The following is a 21,907-nucleotide window of genomic DNA, read 5'->3' as shown; positions in this document are numbered from 1 at the left end:
TTGTTTCATGAGATTGTTATAGGAATAAAAGTGATTCTTACTCTTTGATTAGTTAGTTGCCTATGAATTTGACTCTCCGCATTATTCATTATGAGCTTGGTGTTGAGATTCCTATTCACATGGAATAAGGCTTTGTTTATGAGGTTTTCACTTTTCAGTGATAGGGAAAAGAAAGAGAATAACCACATTAATGGGGATGAATTATGAGTTTTGATTATTTTTGTTTGGAAATGTAACACCCTAACTATCAAAGCTCACGCTTCCGGCTGCGGAACTCTGATAGCTCGGACATTACGACGACACTTATACTATTTAATAATAAAATATGAGCCTGTTTAAAAACTTTAAACTGCAATACCATTCCCAAAAATACTTTCGCCATACAACGTACGTCCATACATACCATACAACTTACAGAAACTCAAAAAGAGTACATCCATATATATATACGTACATATATATAAATAATATTACAGACATTAACCAATACAATTCCTATCCCTCTTACAGAATATATCAAGATAAAGGCGAGGGTACAATAAACTATAACTAAAACAATACAGAGCATCTCAATAACAAATAATTAAACTCTTCATAACTTCTGCGCCCAAATCCTGAAAGGGGAAAAATGTAGGGGAGTGAGAACATCATCCTCGAAAGGGTTCTCAGTAGAGGGTTTTTAGGAATTACTGTAATAGGATACATGAAGATAACCGCACCAGTGATTAATAACCGTCTTATGTCTCTTTTCAAAAACAATGGTTTACAATAAAAGTAAAGTCGGAAATCTTTTCTAAAAGAGGAACCGTTCAATTCTCAAAAACTCAAAAGCCTTTCAAAAAGGTTTATCTAAGCTGAACCAAATAGCCTCTCACACTTTCCAAATCAGAAACACAAAACCGAAACCAATCATCGGTCCATCTCATTCCAACCACGGCCCTAGGCCCAAACAATCCAACCATCAACCAAACCACTACAATCCAACAGAGTCCCAAATGCAAACACAGATAAAAATCAAGCACAAACAATAGTTACGGCAAGTAGAACAATTAGCAGATAGTCACATAGGCAAACCAAGTACAATATGCACACCCAAACAATGTCACATAGATACATATGATGCATGCCTGTCCCTAGTGGCTGATGATATCATCTGTCGGTTATAGAGCCAACCCGACAAGTCCTGGTAGCTAACCATTGGACTATCCCTCTGTCGCGCATCCCCAACTCGAGTTATACTCATCATAAACTTGATCATAAACATGATCCATATCCATCACCCTCACTGGTGAATATTTCGGGGGCGAGCTCATCCGGGACTTTCACAGTGCCCGGCCACACTTACGACATAGGGTTAACAGAGTATCAAGTCTCAACCTGGAGCACATGGTGGCTAGCCACTGCTACTACCCAGGGAAACCCGTATCTCAGATAGTGGAAGTGCAACATTCACATTTATCAATGATTCAGCATAAACATGCATTCAATCTCATCCATGGATCACCATCCATCTCAGCCATCCGGCTCACGGTTCATTCCAGAACCAGCCAATATTCATATCATACACAGCCATTCCGGCTCACGGTTCAATCCAGAACCAATCAATATGTATAAACATACACAGCCAATCCGGCTCTCAATAAAACAGCACTTCCACATTCAAAATCATCAAATTCATGAAATCGGCATTTAAGCCATAAATCATTTTCTCAATTCATTTTTCTTTGAAATCAAGTTTCGACTCTTTTTAGCCTTGGCTTTTAGAAATCTCATTTCTCAAATCATCTCAGGCTCATAAGCCAAATTTACTCAAAGTGAGTTTCCTTTTTAAAACAGAGCCACTCTCGGCATTCTCTTTCCAAACTTCCAAACCATGGCAAGTTAAGGATTTATTTCAAAGCATTCAAAATCACCCATCCAACAATGGGATTTTATAACAAAAGTTTCTCGGCAGAGTCCCAAGTCTTTAGGGAAGGTCAACTTATATAATTTCCTTAAAATTCATTGAAACTCTTAAAATCACAGATTCTCGGTTCAAGTAAATAAAACTGAATTTACTATAAAACCGGCCATAAAGAATCACAGGTTCCAACCCGGTCCAAAAATTAACTCATTTGAAACGGAACCGGTTCATTTGAATTAAACCACTTTCAGGTTTCTTGTTGAAAATCCATTTTTCTAACTCTTCCAAAATACTTCAAATTTAATTACTCAATTAAAAGTCTAGATTCCTTTAAGATCACTAAAAACCCCTTTTTGTATTGAAATCAACCTTAGAGCATCATTCTTTCCTTTAGTGATTCAAACGGTGCAAATAGTTCATTTCTAAATAAGCCGAACTCAACGCATAAAGTTCATTAAATAAGTTAAGCTTGAAAACATAAATATTCTCTTAATAAATCAAATAATACAATTTCTCAAATCCAACCCTTTTTAAATAACTTTACAAACAAGTGGAGGATTTTGTAGAAATTTCGACAGCACCTCCCCTAAAACTTGGACTTTTGCCACCCGGTTCGGGTCCCAACTAAACCATTTCTCATTCCTTTTCAACAGCTCAAAACCAGAAATCAATTTAAAGCAAGCTAAATCCAACAATCGCCTAAGTGGCGTATCTCAAGGATACCATTTCAAAATCAACTCAATATCAATCGATATAACTCATTTCCAAGGCTTTAAAGAAACGGTTCAATAACAAATCATTTGTCCAAAACCAAATCAATTAAAATAAACCAGGCTGAATTCAAAAGTGCATTCGACTTCTCACATCATTGAAATAATTGACTCAATTCAAACCAATCATCAACGGTTTAATCTCAGATTTCAAATCTTTAAAGAATCAACTTCAAAACACTATATTTCACAAAGCCGCACAACAACTCAGCCAAACCAACATCCATAATCATTCAAGTCAATCAAATAATACATAAGGCAGATACAATCACCAAATACACAATATCTCACATCAGTATCCATATGTAATAATTCCAATACATAAAACATAGTTTTTGGAAAGCGCCCCTACCTCAAAACGCAAAACCATATCCCAAACGCGTCACAGAATCCTTTTCGCCTTGACCCGAGATCAAAAATCAAAATCCCGGCAGCCAAAACCTCGGTTCCAAGCCACTTTCGCAACAGTCTCAACAACTCTAATCACAACATACAACAACTGAAACTCAATCGTATAGTAATTAACACCACAAATCTCAGCGTAAAATAACAGAATAGTAGCTAAAGGGCTTTCAAATCGGAACGCTTACCGAACCGAAGGAGGAACGGTTGAACCGAAACAGCGGCGGTCTTCGGGCCGGCTCGGCAGCAGCCCGGCAGCCACCTCAAGCGGCTGCAGCGACAAATTCCGATCACGACATCTGAAACCAACACGCGGCGACTATAGTATTCCCGGAATTCAAAAAGGACAGAAACCACAATTAAAACCCTTACCGGCAAACTTTTCCGGCGACGGCAGCAGGGTCTCAAGTGGCAGAAACTCAGCCCGAAGCTCTGGCGGTGATCCCGGAAGCCACATAACCACTCCCGGCAGTCAGAAACACAGAGATGCGGCTCCTTTCTCTGGCAGCTTGTGCCGCAGCGACCCAGGCAGCGGCATCAACCGAACAGCAACCCCGATGATGGCAGAGGCTCCGACAGCTTCAACAAGGCATGGTAGAGGTAGAAACGGAGTAGTACAGCAACAAAAACCCAACCTCCATCCCTTCTCACTCATCGAGCACGCTCTCTGTTCTTCATGGTGCTCAATCGGCGGCAATGGACTGCGAGGAGGTCAACGGCAGCGACACAAGGCGCGGTGATGACGCAGCTGATGATGGCGGAAGGCACAAACGTCGACGGCTACTTTGGTGGTGCCAGGGAGCGACGGCGATGCACGAAGCATCTCCAGTGACGGCAACGGCGCGGTGGCGGCTTCCTCGCAACAGTGACGGGCTGGGACGAACGGGTCGACGGCGACGGGTCAGACCCGCATTTCCCTTCCCGCGGCCGAGCTCTCTCTCACGCTCGTTTCTTCTCTCTCTTCCTCAGCCTGGTTCGGTGGCTTCATGGTGGCAGGGACGGCAGGATGCGGTGGCGCGGCGACGAGGCGACGACAACGCGATGAGCTTCCTTCCGCCTTTCTTCTGCCGCAACCCAGTCTTCCTCTCCCTCTCTGCCTCAATTTCTTTCTTTCATGGAAAATGGGAAGCCGTGTGTGTGCGTGTGTTTTAGGGGAAGGGAGGTTTGCGGCTGCTGCTGCAGCTTCTAAGTGGGTGGGTTGTTGATGGGGAAACGGGTAACGGGTTAGGGTTTCATTTTCAAAAAAAATTAGGGTTAGGGGCATTTTAGTAATCTTACTTAAAAATAGGGATAATATAGTAATTAGAAATAAATTCTAATTCAACAATGATAATGTATAAAAATACTATTTGCTCATCAATTTCACAAATTACTTTCAATAAAATGCCCAAATCTAAAAATTAGAAATAATATAATCAATTTCTCTATTTTCCAAAATAGCAGTACTAATATTTAAAATATTAGTTATCTAATCCAAATCATATAAAATCCTTATTATTTCATAATTATCAACTCTATAATTCAAATATAGAAAATAATCCAATAATCATAAAATTGGATAATAATCATAACTCATCTCAAATTAAATAAATCAAAACTTGCCTTAATTATATTTAATAAATAATTTCTGAAATTAAGGCTGTAAATAACTATATGATTTGGGACTTGATCATAATAAGACTTTTCAAAGGTTCTGGATCTTACATTCTACCCACCTTATAAAAATTTTCGCCCTCGAAAATTGATACAAAACGTATGAAATTTCATAACAGTTCACCCTTGAACACATTTAAGGAAGAAGCAAAAATATCTCAACATATAAACATATATACGGTTTTTCAAATACTTTAATCGTCATATGCATAAGGATGCCAAGGTAAGAGTGTGATTGCAAAGCAGACGTTACAAGGTAGGCTCAATGCAAAAGTTAGCATGGGTCAATCATGTGATAGAAGGGCAAAGCATCAAAGGCTATAAAACAGAATGGAGTTAAAACGACGCGCTTAACCTCCGCACACTAATCTCATATCAACCTCAAAGTTTCAAGTTTCCAATTCCATCAAGCACTTTACAAACCCCAATTTCGATCATTAGCCTGACAACCACAAATCCGTTCGCAAGGAACAAAACGCCCACAACTCATACGTTGCACACCTACCGCTTCAACTTCCGTATACACATCACGTCTTAAAGAACTAACATATCGCGTTACTACGTTTGCAAGTCACACGTGATATCAAAACAATTCTCGAGTCTACTCAGAAGGATACAAGATTTAAAAAGGAGAGTCAAATGTCAAGGATAGTACTCAAGGATTTGAGAGAATGTATCCAATTCCAAATAAACAAGGACACTCAAGCAATGAAGTTTGCTAGACTCAATTCAATTGATAACTTCAAGATAACCCTTGGATCAAGGCAATTCATTAGGATCAATAGGAAGGAGAATCAGCGCATTAGTTTGAAACAATTTCAAGATGAGTCGAAGAAATAAGAGGTTACAGAAAAGAATATCTCAGACCCAAGCCAAGCTCACAGAACTCAAGAGCATAATCACTATACTTTCGAATACATTGTTCTTAAAAGAATCAAAACTTATAAAATATCACTTCGCAGTCTGAAAGAGAAGTTAAACAACAAACATCCTTCAAGAGAGTAACAAAAGCATAAACGTGGCTTTACTTCGATACGATTTCATGTTGAAGTAGATTATGTAGAGTTCCAAAAACAAAATGCACACAACTTTGGCTAAGAGCTAAAATATTTCCTCAAATATTTTAGAAAGATAATTAGATGCACAACTTATCCAAAAGCAGTTCATAAAAACTCGGAAGTAATCAAATGCTTGTTCATAATTCTCAAAATTTCATACTCAAACAAGCGTGTATAACATTTATAGCAAGTACAAAAGAGGAAGTTAAACTCTTTTTAGAAAAGAAACTCCAAAGTAAAAATTTGTTTACAATTTGGTAAATGAAATAAGTGGTGCGTTACAAACGAATCGGTTTCCACTAAACAAGGAAACTTTTCAAAACCTCATTTAAAATAGCGCATGCCAACTTTAGGAACAATTTCGTCAAAATCGAATAATGGTTTCACTCTCAATCAAGTAACAGGGAATAGATTCAGCTTAGAATTTCTTCAAAGAGAATTCAAAACTTCTTTAAAAATTTAAAACAAGACTCCAAAAGTATACTTGAAATCACCATTTCCAAAAGGATATTCAAGGATATTAGGATGTACTTAAGAAGGAGTCAAGCCATACAAGAAAGAATCTTAAACCAAAGTAGTTCAAACAAGATTCACTAGGCATGAGTCATCAAACAAGCTTTCAATTGATCTAAAAGAATACAAAAGTCATAAGGAAAAGACAACTCAATCATTAGTAATTTCTCAATGATAAATCTTTAACTAAAAACTCTTGTAGAGAAAATGAGAGAATAAACAATGCACTAATTTTGAAACGAATTAAATTGACTCACAAGAATGAGATTCACAAGAGAGGAAAATCCAAAATCAGTGGTAATGTCCACAAGGTGTAAAAGATTAGTTAAAAACAAAGTCAAGTATATCATTCATGGAAATGAAAGATTTAATAGAGAATTTAGTCCATTCATATTAAGAAAGCTATGAGTCCAACACTTTCAAAAGAGCAACAATGGCACAAACCATATAGCATGCTAAATCAAACTCAATTCAAAATAAGTTAAGTAAAGCTTACCAAACGAAACTCAACCGGGATAAAAGTGAAAAAGCTTTCCTTTCCAAAATTTTGAAAAATATCGAAATACCTAATCAAATGAAGATGTGCATTGGAACCGTAGTAAAATTACTAGAAAGTCAAATTGTAATTTAAAGTAAATGCAGTTCCGTAAACCAGTAAAAGTATAGGCGAGGTATTAGAAATAAATAGTTGTTAAACTGTATAAGAAATCTTCAAAGTTTCATATATAGATAAGTATGTATCTATTCAGCAGCAATTTTCATAAAAATCTCAAAATTGGCTGTAATCACTGTCAAATAAGAGAAAAACTGAATCAACAATTTCCCTAAGAATGGACTCGAAATCCCGGAGTTAAAAATGCCCAGCGCATTAGGACCAGTTCAAAGCCATATCGAAGAATACATGAATCAAAAAGAATTCTAACAGAGGAAGATAGATGCAACAAGGATTTTAAGCAAGCATATGCACTTAAGATCAAACAAGATTGCATATGAATAGAGAAACAGAGCAGAAACATCAAATTACTTTTCAAAAGGAGTAGCAACAAGGACTTCAAGTTAGGATATGAAGGAACAGGTCGACTCGAACAAAATCCAAGACACATAACAGAGCAGCCTCGAGAAAAGTTTTCAACGTTCCCAGAACCCACGATTCGCTTAACTCAAAACTCGGATTTCATCTATGATAACTCATTAGTGCTTTCATATACAAAATTCACTAGTATTAAGCCGGCCAAACTTAATACCAAGAATTATGCAATGCAAGACTAACATCGTTAATCAATAGACCGTCATGTGCATAAAGCTCTAATTCTCGTCATTCGACAAGACCTAATACATGACAAACGCTCAGAGTATGCAACTGAAGCATAGTCGGTCCATTCCTCAGGCTCTACAGGAAGGACTGCTCTGATACCATAATGTAACACCCTAACTACCAAAGCTCACGCTTCCGGCTGCGGAACTCTGATAGCTCGGACATTACGACGACACTTATACTATTTAATAATAAAATATGAGCCTGTTTAAAAACTTTAAACTGCAATACCATTCCAAAAAATACTTTCGCCATACAACGTACGTCCATACATATCATACAACTTAGAGAAACTCATAAAGAGTACATCCATATATATACGTACATATATATAAATAATATTACAGACATTAACCAATACAATTCCTATCCCTCTTACAGAATATATCAAGATAAAGGCGAGGGTACAATAAACCATAACTAAAACAATACAGAGCATCTCAATAACAAATAATTAAACTCTTCATAACTTCTGCGCCCAAATCCTGAAAGGGGAAAAATGTAGGGGGGTGAGAACATCATCCTCGAAAGGGTTCTCAGTAGAGGGTTTTTAGGAATTACTGTAATAGGATACATGAAGATAACCGCACCAGTGATTAATAACCGTCTTATGTCTCTTTTCAAAAACAATGGTTTACAATAAAAGTAAAGTCGGAAATCTTTTCTAAAAGAGGAACCGTTCAATTCTCAAAAACTCAAAAGCCTTTCAAAAAGGTTTATCTAAGCTGAACCAAATAGCCTCTCACACTTTCCAAATCAGAAACACAAAACCGAAACCAATCATCGGTCCATCTCATTCCAACCACGGCCCTAGGCCCAAACAATCCAACCATCAACCAAACCACTACAATCCAACAGAGTCCCAAATGCAAACACAGATAAAAATCAAGCACAAACAATAGTTACGGCAAGTAGAACAATTAGCAGATAGTCACATAGGCAAACCAAGTACAATATGCACACCCAAACAATGTCACATAGATACATATGATGCATGCCTGTCCCTAGTGGCTGATGATATCATCTGTCGGTTATAGAGCCAACCCGACAAGTCCTGGTAGCTAACCATTGGACTATCCCTCTGTCGCGCATCCCCAACTCGAGTTATACTCATCATAAACTTGATCATAAACATGATCCATATCCATCACCCTCACTGGTGAATATTTCGGGGGCGAGCTCATCCGGGACTTTCACAGTGCCCGGCCACACTTACGACATAGGGTTAACAGAGTATCAAGTCTCAACCTGGAGCACATGGTGGCTAGCCACTGCTACTACCCAGGGAAACCCGTATCTCAGATAGTGGAAGTGCAACATTCACATTTATCAATGATTCAGCATAAACATGCATTCAATCTCATCCATGGATCACCATCCATCTCAGCCATCCGGCTCACGGTTCATTCCAGAACCAGCCAATATTCATATCATACACAGCCATTCCGGCTCACGGTTCAATCCAGAACCAATCAATATGTATAAACATACACAGCCAATCCGGCTCTCAATAAAACAGCACTTCCACATTCAAAATCATCAAATTCATGAAATCGGCATTTAAGCCATAAATCATTTTCTCAATTCATTTTTCTTTGAAATCAAGTTTCGACTCTTTTTAGCCTTGGCTTTTAGAAATCTCATTTCTCAAATCATCTCAGGCTCATAAGCCAAATTTACTCAAAGTGAGTTTCCTTTTTAAAACAGAGCCACTCTCGGCATTCTCTTTCCAAACTTCCAAACCATGGCAAGTTAAGGATTTATTTCAAAGCATTCAAAATCACCCATCCAACAATGGGATTTTATAACAAAAGTTTCTCGGCAGAGTCCCAAGTCTTTAGGGAAGGTCAACTTATATAATTTCCTTAAAATTCATTGAAACTCTTAAAATCACAGATTCTCGGTTCAAGTAAATAAAACTGAATTTACTATAAAACCGGCCATAAAGAATCACAGGTTCCAACCCGGTCCAAAAATCAACTCATTTGAAACGGAACCGGTTCATTTGAATTAAACCACTTTCAGGTTTCTTGTTGAAAATCCATTTTTCTAACTCTTCCAAAATACTTCAAATTTAATTACTCAATTAAAAGTCTAGATTCCTTTAAGATCACTAAAAACCCCTTTTTGTATTGAAATCAACCTTAGAGCATCATTCTTTCCTTTAGTGATTCAAACGGTGCAAATAGTTCATTTCTAAATAAGCCGAACTCAACGCATAAAGTTCATTAAATAAGTTAAGCTTGAAAACATAAATATTCTCTTAATAAATCAAATAATACAATTTCTCAAATCCAACCCTTTTTAAATAACTTTACAAACAAGTGGAGGATTTTGTAGAAATTTCGACAGCACCTCCCCTAAAACTTGGACTTTTGCCACCCGGTTCGGGTCCCAACTAAACCATTTCTCATTCCTTTTCAACAGCTCAAAACCAGAAATCAATTTAAAGCAAGCTAAATCCAACAATCGCCTAAGTGGCGTATCTCAAGGATACCATTTCAAAATCAACTCAATATCAATCGATATAACTCATTTCCAAGGCTTTAAAGAAACGGTTCAATAACAAATCATTTGTCCAAAACCAAATCAATTAAAATAAACCAGGCTGAATTTAAAAGTGCATTCGACTTCTCACATCATTGAAATAATTGACTCAATTCAAACCAATCATCAACGGTTTAATCTCAGATTTCAAATCTTTAAAGAATCAACTTCAAAACACTATATTTCACAAAGCCGCACAACAACTCAGCCAAACCAACATCCATAATCATTCAAGTCAATCAAATAATACATAAGGCAGATACAATCACCAAATACACAATATCTCACATCAGTATCCATATGTAATAATTCCAATACATAAAACATAGTTTTTGGAAAGCGCCCCTACCTCAAAACGCAAAACCATATCCCAAACGCGTCACAGAATCCTTTTCGCCTTGACCCGAGATCAAAAATCAAAATCCCGGCAGCCAAAACCTCGGTTCCAAGCCACTTTCGCAACAGTCTCAACAACTCTAATCACAACATACAACAACTGAAACTCAATCGTATAGTAATTAACACCACAAATCTCAGCGTAAAATAACAGAATAGTAGCTAAAGGGCTTTCAAATCGGAACGCTTACCGAACCGAAGGAGGAACGGTTGAACCGAAACAGCGGCGGTCTTCGGGCCGGCTCGGCAGCAGCCCGGCAGCCACCTCAAGCGGCTGCAGCGACAAATTCCGATCACGACATCTGAAACCAACACGCGGCGACTATAGTATTCCCGGAATTCAAAAAGGACAGAAACCACAATTAAAACCCTTACCGGCAAACTTTTCCGGCGACGGCAGCAGGGTCTCAAGTGGCAGAAACTCAGCCCGAAGCTCTGGCGGTGATCCCGGAAGCCACATAACCACTCCCGGCAGTCAGAAACACAGAGATGCGGCTCCTTTCTCTGGCAGCTTGTGCCGCAGCGACCCAGGCAGCGGCATCAACCGAACAGCAACCCCGATGATGGCAGAGGCTCCGACAGCTTCAACAAGGCATGGTAGAGGTAGAAACGGAGTAGTACAGCAACAAAAACCCAACCTCCATCCCTTCTCACTCATCGAGCACGCTCTCTGTTCTTCATGGTGCTCAATCGGCGGCAATGGACTGCGAGGAGGTCAACGGCAGCGACACAAGGCGCGGTGATGACGCAGCTGATGATGGCGGAAGGCACAAACGTCGACGGCTACTTTGGTGGTGCCAGGGAGCGACGGCGATGCACGAAGCATCTCCAGTGACGGCAACGGCGCGGTGGCGGCTTCCTCGCAACAGTGACGGGCTGGGACGAACGGGTCGACGGCGACGGGTCAGACCCGCATTTCCCCTTCCCGCGGCCGAGCTCTCTCTCACGCTCGTTTCTTTCTCTCTCTTCCTCAGCCTGGTTCGGTGGCTTCATGGTGGCAGGGACGGCAGGACGCGGTGGCGCGGCGACGAGGCGACGACAACGCGATGAGCTTCCTTCCGCCTTTCTTCTGCCACAACCCAGTCTTCCTCTCCCTCTCTGCCTCAATTTCTTTCTTTCATGGAAAATGGGAAGCCGTGTGTGTGCGTGTGTTTTAGGGGAAGGGAGGTTTGCGGCTGCTGCTGCAGCTTCTAAGTGGGTGGGTTGTTGATGGGGAAACGGGTAACGGGTTAGGGTTTCATTTTCAAAAAAAATTAGGGTTAGGGGCATTTTAGTAATCTTACTTAAAAATAGGGATAATATAGTAATTAGAAATAAATTCTAATTCAACAATGATAATGTATAAAAATACTATTTGCTCATCAATTTCACAAATTACTTTCAATAAAATGCCCAAATCTAAAAATTAGAAATAATATAATCAATTTCTCTATTTTCCAAAATAGCAGTACTAATATTTAAAATATTAGTTATCTAATCCAAATCATATAAAATCCTTATTATTTCATAATTATCAACTCTATAATTCAAATATAGAAAATAATCCAATAATCATAAAATTGGATAATAATCATAACTCATCTCAAATTAAATAAATCAAAACTTGCCTTAATTATATTTAATAAAATAATTTCTGAAATTAAGGCTGTAAATAACTATATGATTTGGGACTTGATCATAATAAGACTTTTCAAAGGTTCTGGATCTTACATTCTACCCACCTTATAAAAATTTTCGCCCTCGAAAATTGATACAAAACGTATGAAATTTCATAACAGTTCACCCTTGAACACATTTAAGGAAGAAGCAAAAATATCTCAACATATAAACATATATACGGTTTTTCAAATACTTTAATCGTCATATGCATAAGGATGCCAAGGTAAGAGTGTGATTGCAAAGCAGACGTTACAAGGTAGGCTCAATGCAAAAGTTAGCATGGGTCAATCATGTGATAGAAGGGCAAAGCATCAAAGGCTATAAAACAGAATGGAGTTAAAACGACGCGCTTAACCTCCGCACACTAATCTCATATCAACCTCAAAGTTTCAAGTTTCCAATTCCATCAAGCACTTTACAAACCCCAATTTCGATCATTAGCCTGACAACCACAAATCCGTTCGCAAGGAACAAAACGCCCACAACTCATACGTTGCACACCTACCGCTTCAACTTCCGTATACACATCACGTCTTAAAGAACTAACATATCGCGTTACTACGTTTGCAAGTCACACGTGATATCAAAACAATTCTCGAGTCTACTCAGAAGGATACAAGATTTAAAAAGGAGAGTCAAATGTCAAGGATAGTACTCAAGGATTTGAGAGAATGTATCCAATTCCAAATAAACAAGGACACTCAAGCAATGAAGTTTGCTAGACTCAATTCAATTGATAACTTCAAGATAACCCTTGGATCAAGGCAATTCATTAGGATCAATAGGAAGGAGAATCAGCGCATTAGTTTGAAACAATTTCAAGATGAGTCGAAGAAATAAGAGGTTACAGAAAAGAATATCTCAGACCCAAGCCAAGCTCACAGAACTCAAGAGCATAATCACTATACTTTCGAATACATTGTTCTTAAAAGAATCAAAACTTATAAAATATCACTTCGCAGTCTGAAAGAGAAGTTAAACAACAAACATCCTTCAAGAGAGTAACAAAAGCATAAACGTGGCTTTACTTCGATACGATTTCATGTTGAAGTAGATTATGTAGAGTTCCAAAACAAAATGCACACAACTTTGGCTAAGAGCTAAAATATTTCCTCAAATATTTTAGAAAGATAATTAGATGCACAACTTATCCAAAAGCAGTTCATAAAAACTCGGAAGTAATCAAATGCTTGTTCATAATTCTCAAAATTTCATACTCAAACAAGCGTGTATAACATTTATAGCAAGTACAAAAGAGGAAGTTAAACTCTTTTTAGAAAAGAAACTCCAAAGTAAAAATTTGTTTACAATTTGGTAAATGAAATAAGTGGTGCGTTACAAACGAATCGGTTTCCACTAAACAAGGAAACTTTTCAAAACCTCATTTAAAATAGCGCATGCCAACTTTAGGAACAATTTCGTCAAAATCGAATAATGGTTTCACTCTCAATCAAGTAACAGGGAATAGATTCAGCTTAGAATTTCTTCAAAGAGAATTCAAAACTTCTTTAAAAATTTAAAACAAGACTCCAAAAGTATACTTGAAATCACCATTTCCAAAAGGATATTCAAGGATATTAGGATGTACTTAAGAAGGAGTCAAGCCATACAAGAAAGAATCTTAAACCAAAGTAGTTCAAACAAGATTCACTAGGCATGAGTCATCAAACAAGCTTTCAATTGATCTAAAAGAATACAAAAGTCATAAGGAAAAGACAACTCAATCATTAGTAATTTCTCAATGATAAATCTTTAACTAAAAACTCTTGTAGAGAAAATGAGAGAATAAACAATGCACTAATTTTGAAACGAATTAAATTGACTCACAAGAATGAGATTCACAAGAGAGGAAAATCCAAAATCAGTGGTAATGTCCACAAGGTGTAAAAGATTAGTTAAAAACAAAGTCAAGTATATCATTCATGGAAATGAAAGATTTAATAGAGAATTTAGTCCATTCATATTAAGAAAGCTATGAGTCCAACACTTTCAAAAGAGCAACAATGGCACAAACCATATAGCATGCTAAATCAAACTCAATTCAAAATAAGTTAAGTAAAGCTTACCAAACGAAACTCAACCGGGATAAAAGTGAAAAAGCTTTCCTTTCCAAAATTTTGAAAAATATCCAAATACCTAATCAAATGAAGATGTGCATTGGAACCGTAGTAAAATTACTAGAAAGTCAAATTGTAATTTAAAGTAAATGCAGTTCCGTAAACCAGTAAAAGTATAGGCGAGGTATTAGAAATAAATAGTTGTTAAACTGTATAAGAAATCTTCAAAGTTTCATATATAGATAAGTATGTATCTATTCAGCAGCAATTTTCATAAAAATCTCAAAATTGGCTGTAATCACTGTCAAATAAGAGAAAAACTGAATCAACAATTTCCCTAAGAATGGACTCGAAATCCCGGAGTTAAAAATGCCCAGCGCATTAGGACCAGTTCAAAGCCATATCGAAGAATACATGAATCAAAAAGAATTCTAACAGAGGAAGATAGATGCAACAAGGATTTTAAGCAAGCATATGCACTTAAGATCAAACAAGATTGCATATGAATAGAGAAACAGAGCAGAAACATCAAATTACTTTTCAAAAGGAGTAGCAACAAGGACTTCAAGTTAGGATATGAAGGAACAGGTCGACTCGAACAAAATCCAAGACACATAACAGAGCAGCCTCGAGAAAAGTTTTCAACGTTCCCAGAACCCACGATTCGCTTAACTCAAAACTCGGATTTCATCTATGATAACTCATTAGTGCTTTCATATACAAAATTCACTAGTATTAAGCCGGCCAAACTTAATACCAAGAATTATGCAATGCAAGACTAACATCGTTAATCAATAGACCGTCATGTGCATAAAGCTCTAATTCTCGTCATTCGACAAGACCTAATACATGACAAACGCTCAGAGTATGCAACTGAAGCATAGTCGGTCCATTCCTCAGGCTCTACAGGAAGGACTGCTCTGATACCATAATGTAACACCCTAACTACCAAAGCTCACGCTTCCGGCTGCGGAACTCTGATAGCTCGGACATTACGACGACACTTATACTATTTAATACTAAAATATGAGCCTGTTTAAAACTTTAAACTGCAATACCATTCCAAAAAATACTTTCGCCATACAACGTACGTCCATACATATCATACAACTTAGAGAAACTCATAAAGAGTACATCCATATATATACGTACATATATATAAATAATATTACAGACATTAACCAATACAATTCCTATCCCTCTTACAGAATATATCAAGATAAAGGCGAGGGTACAATAAACCATAACTAAAACAATACAGAGCATCTCAATAACAAATAATTAAACTCTTCATAACTTCTGCGCCCAAATCCTGAAAGGGGAAAAATGTAGGGGGGTGAGAACATCATCCTCGAAAGGGTTCTCAGTAGAGGGTTTTTAGGAATTACTGTAATAGGATACATGAAGATAACCGCACCAGTGATTAATAACCGTCTTATGTCTCTTTTCAAAAACAATGGTTTACAATAAAAGTAAAGTCGGAAATCTTTTCTAAAAGAGGAACCGTTCAATTCTCAAAAACTCAAAAGCCTTTCAAAAAGGTTTATCTAAGCTGAACCAAATAGCCTCTCACACTTTCCAAATCAGAAACACAAAACCAAAACCAATCATCGGTCCATCTCATTCCAACCACGGCCCTAGGCCCAAACAATCCAACCATCAACCAAACCACTACAATCCAACAGAGTCCCAAATGCAAACACAGATAAAAATCAAGCACAAACAATAGTTACGGCAAGTAGAACAATTAGCAGATAGTCACATAGGCAAACCAAGTACAATATGCACACCCAAACAATGTCACATAGATACATATGATGCATGCCTGTCCCTAGTGGCTGATGATATCATCTGTCGGTTATAGAGCCAACCCGACAAGTCCTGGTAGCTAACCATTGGACTATCCCTCTGTCGCGCATCCCCAACTCGAGTTATACTCATCATAAACTTGATCATAAACATGATCCATATCCATCACCCTCACTGGTGAATATTTCGGGGGCGAGCTCATCCGGGACTTTCACAGTGCCCGGCCACACTTACGACATAGGGTTAACAGAGTATCAAGTCTCAACCTGGAGCACATGGTGGCTAGCCACTGCTACTACCCAGGGAAACCCGTATCTCAGATAGTGGAAGTGCAACATTCACATTTATCAATGATTCAGCATAAACATGCATTCAATCTCATCCATGGATCACCATCCATCTCAGCCATCCGGCTCACGGTTCATTCCAGAACCAGCCAATATTCATATCATACACAGCCATTCCGGCTCACGGTTCAATCCAGAACCAATCAATATGTATAAACATACACAGCCAATCCGGCTCTCAATAAAACAGCACTTCCACATTCAAAATCATCAAATTCATGAAATCGGCATTTAAGCCATAAATCATTTTCTCAATTCATTTTTCTTTGAAATCAAGTTTCGACTCTTTTTAGCCTTGGCTTTTAGAAATCTCATTTCTCAAATCATCTCAGGCTCATAAGCCAAATTTACTCAAAGTGAGTTTCCTTTTTAAAACAGAGCCACTCTCGGCATTCTCTTTCCAAACTTCCAAACCATGGCAAGTTAAGGATTTATTTCAAAGCATTCAAAATCACCCATCCAACAATGGGATTTTATAACAAAAGTTTCTCGGCAGAGTCCCAAGTCTTTAGGGAAGGTCAACTTATATAATTTCCTTAAAATTCATTGAAACTCTTAAAATCACAGATTCTCGGTTCAAGTAAATAAAACTGAATTTACTATAAAACCGGCCATAAAGAATCACAGGTTCCAACCCGGTCCAAAAATCAACTCATTTGAAACGGAACCGGTTCATTTGAATTAAACCACTTTCAGGTTTCTTGTTGAAAATCCATTTTTCTAACTCTTCCAAAATACTTCAAATTTAATTACTCAATTAAAAGTCTAGATTCCTTTAAGATCACTAAAAACCCCTTTTGTATTGAAATCAACCTTAGAGCATCATTCTTTCCTTTAGTGATTCAAACGGTGCAAATAGTTCATTTCTAAATAAGCCGAACTCAACGCATAAAGTTCATTAAATAAGTTAAGCTTGAAAACATAAATATTCTCTTAATAAATCAAATAATACAATTTCTCAAATCCAACCCTTTTTAAATAACTTTACAAACAAGTGGAGGATTTTGTAGAAATTTCGACAGCACCTCCCCTAAAACTTGGACTTTTGCCACCCGGTTCGGGTCCCAACTAAACCATTTCTCATTCCTTTTCAACAGCTCAAAACCAGAAATCAATTTAAAGCAAGCTAAATCCAACAATCGCCTAAGTGGCGTATCTCAAGGATACCATTTCAAAATCAACTCAATATCAATCGATATAACTCATTTCCAAGGCTTTAAAGAAACGGTTCAATAACAAATCATTTGTCCAAACCAAATCAATTAAAATAAACCAGGCTGAATTCAAAAGTGCATTCGACTTCTCACATCATTGAAATAATTGACTCAATTCAAACCAATCATCAACGGTTTAATCTCAGATTTCAAATCTTTAAAGAATCAACTTCAAAACACTATATTTCACAAAGCCGCACAACAACTCAGCCAAACCAACATCCATAATCATTCAAGTCAATCAAATAATACATAAGGCAGATACAATCACCAAATACACAATATCTCACATCAGTATCCATATGTAATAATTCCAATACATAAAACATAGTTTTTGGAAAGCGCCCCTACCTCAAAACGCAAAACCATATCCCAAACGCGTCACAGAATCCTTTTCGCCTTGACCCGAGATCAAAAATCAAAATCCCGGCAGCCAAAACCTCGGTTCCAAGCCACTTTTGCAACAGTCTCAACAACTCTAATCACAACATACAACAACTGAAACTCAATCGTATAGTAATTAACACCACAAATCTCAGCGTAAAATAACAGAATAGTAGCTAAAGGGCTTTCAAATCGGAACGCTTACCGAACCGAAGGAGAAACGGTTGAACCGAAACAGCGGCGGTCTTCGGGCCGGCTCGGCAGCAGCCCGGCAGCCACCTCAAGCGGCTGCGGCGACAAATTCCGATCACGACATCTGAAACCAACACGCGGCGACTATAGTATTCCCGGAATTCAAAAAGGACAGAAACCACAATTAAAACCCTTACCGGCAAACTTTTTCGGCGACGGCAGCAGGGTCTCAAGTGGCAGAAACTCAGCCCGAAGCTCTGGCGGTGATCCCGGAAGCCACAAAACCACTCCCGGCAGTCAGAAACACAGAGATGCGGCTCCTTTCTCTGGCAGCTTGTGCCGCAGCGACCCAGGCAGCGGCATCAACCGAACAGCAACCCCGATGATGGCAGAGGCTCCGACAGCTTCAACAAGGCATGGTAGAGGTAGAAACGGAGTAGTACAGCAACAAAAACCCAACCTCCATCCCTTCTCACTCATCGAGCACGCTCTCTGTTCTTCATGGTGCTCAATCGGCGGCAATGGACTGCGAGGAGGTCAACGGCAGCGACACAAGGCGCGGTGATGACGCAGCTGATGATGGCGGAAGGCACAAACGTCGACGGCTACTTTGGTGGCGCCAGGGAGCGACGGCGATGCACGAAGCATCTCCAGTGACGGCAACGGCGCGGTGGCGGCTTCCTCGCAACAGTGACGGGCTGGGACGAACGGGTCGACGGCGACGGGTCAGACCCGCATTTCCCCTTCCCGCGGCCGAGCTCTCTCTCACGCTCGTTTCTTTCTCTCTCTTCCTCAGCCTGGTTCGGTGGCTTCATGGTGGCAGGGACGGCAGGACGCGGTGGCGTGGCGACGAGGCGACGACAACGCGATGAGCTTCCTTCCGCCTCTCCTCTGCCGCAACTCAGTCTTCCTCTCCCTCTCTGCCTCAATTTCTTTCTTTCATGGAAAATGGGAAGCCGTGTGTGTGCGTGTGTTTTAGGGGAAGGAGGTTTGCGGGCTGCTGCAGCTTCTAAGTGGGTGGGTTGTTGATGGGGAAACGGGTAACGGGTTAGGGTTTCATTTTCAAAAAAAATTAGGGTTAGGGGCATTTTAGTAATCTTACTTGAAAATAGGGATAATATAGTAATTAGAAATAAATTCTAATTCAACAATGATAATGTATAAAAATACTATTTGCTCATCAATTTCACAAATTACTTTCAATAAAATGCCCAAATCTAAAAATTAGAAATAATATAATCAATTTCTCTATTTTCCAAAATAGCAGTACTAATATTTAAAATATTAGTTATCTAATCCAAATCATATAAAATCCTTATTATTTCATAATTATCAACTCTATAATTCAAATATAGAAAATAATCCAATAATCATAAAATTGGATAATAATCATAACTCATCTCAAATTAAATAAATCAAAACTTGCCTTAATTATATTTAATAAAATAATTTCTGAAATTAAGGCTGTAAATAACTATATGATTTGGGACTTGATCATAATAAGACTTTTCAAAGGTTCTGGATCTTACAGGAAAAGTATGGAGAGCCAATGTAGTTGCTATACAATGTGTATAATGGGAATATTTTTATAATTAAAATCAAATGGTAATTAAAATAATTAATTATTATTTATTTCAAATTTCAAATTCAACCCAAATAAGGATTCCATACCGTCAACAATGCAAAATTGAAGCCAACCCTCTCCTCCATTTATAGGAAATTGCTTTTCAGAAATTCTCACTTTCTCTCAATGGTACCACCCCGCAACCCGCAACAGCCGCCATCGCACATAGCCTTGAGAGACGCTGTCGTGCGCACCGCGAAGGACCGTGCAACACCGTCGCGAGGGTTGCTTCGTTCGTGCAGCCGTGGACGTTCCAATCAGAGAAAATTCCCTCCAATCGCCGACGGTTCACCCTCCGACGTTGTCATTCATCACCCATCGCAGCGTGAACACGTAAATGGAGTGCAGTTCCGTGGAACCGCGATATCATCTTCCATCTTCGGTCACTAACAACAATTTGACGCATGCAACCGACAACCATCTCAACCCTTGCGACCTGGTGGGTGAGCTAGTGAATAAGGTTAGCAATGTATGTTCATGCATCGTCATCGGATGGTTATTCTATTATCAATTAGATGTTTATTCTTAGTGCAAGTGGAGCGCTCTATTTTATATCAACCGGTTAACTAGAGTCAAGATAATATTTGGTGATGCATTCAAGATAATAATGAACCGTGTCATATATATTTGATGCTGCTTGAAACTCTTTAGAGTTTGTAATCTCTTACATAATACGTATATATGTATTTATTTAGTCTAATTTTCCTTTATCTTGCATGTATAAGCACAAAACTTGGCTTCATTGAACACCTTGTTCTTTAATGAGTAATCACCGATGCTCTTATTGATGAATGCCGTAGCCCCCTGTAAACTTGTTAATATATTCTATTAAATAATAAAATTGGTTATTGATATTATTATTATTATTATTATTATTATTATTATTATTATTATTATTATTATTATTATTATTGCTGAAATTGTTTATTAAATTGACAAAGATAAAGTAATTCCAACATGTGATTTTTATGCAAGTGCTTCCATGTCAAAATGTTTATGATGATCGGCTTGATTTATGTGTGTGTTGAATTATTTTGGCTGCTTAGTGAAGGTTTCTGTAATTGCTATTTAGTTCATCGTGCGGTATATAATTAGTCATTTTGTTTTGAATTTGTGTGTTTATTTGCAAATGAATGCCATGCAAGTTTCGGATCTTATTCAGGTTGGAAGTGATGAGACAAATCTTAGTCATCAGTTTTGGAATATAGTTTAATTTTGTTTTTCCATGAACCACATGTTTCAATTGAGGTTTAATGGCATTGATGTTTGTTTTCAACTGATAATAGATGGCTATTTTTTTTTGCCTGGTAAGTATGTCATGATTGAAAGACATTCTACCAACACATTCAGCCAGGTTCATAAAATGAATGAGCAACCACATGTTAGTCCTCATCAAGTCTTATAAACAAAAGCTCAAGACTCTAACTGGTGAATCAGCTCAACTTACATTTTTCATTGAAAAAAAATCCCTGTGCATAAACACAATAATAAGCTGGCTGGTCAGTTTAATATGGATTCGGATGTTTACTTTCTTAGACAACATAGATGGTTATTTTTGTCGCCTGGTGAGCATATCATGATTGAAAGATATTCTACTAACACATTCAGCTAAGTTCATAAAATGAATGAGCAACCACATGTTAGTCCTCATCAAGTCTCATAAACAAAAGGTCAGGACTCCAACTGGTGAATTAGCTCAACAAGCATTTTGCATTGGAAAAAGAATTCTATGTACATAGATACAATAAACTGGAAGGTCAGTTTAATATGAATTCGAATGATTACTTTCACAGACAAAATAGATGGTTATTTTTGCCACCTGCTAAGTATGTCATGATTGAAAGATATTCTACCAATATATTCAGACAAGTTTAGAAAATGAATGAGTAATCACATGTTAGTCCTCATCCAGTCTCATTAATAAAACCTCAATACTCTAACTGGTGAATTAGCTCAACAAGCATTTTACATTGGAAAAAAAATTCCTATATATAGATATAATAAACTGGATGGTCAGTTTCATAAGGAATTGGTTGATTACTTTCTTAGACAAAATAGATGGTT

This window comes from Arachis stenosperma, chromosome 5 (genome assembly GCF_014773155.1).
Source record: "Arachis stenosperma cultivar V10309 chromosome 5, arast.V10309.gnm1.PFL2, whole genome shotgun sequence".
Lineage (NCBI taxonomy): Eukaryota > Viridiplantae > Streptophyta > Magnoliopsida > Fabales > Fabaceae > Arachis > Arachis stenosperma.
Note: the sequence above shows the minus strand (reverse complement) of the source record.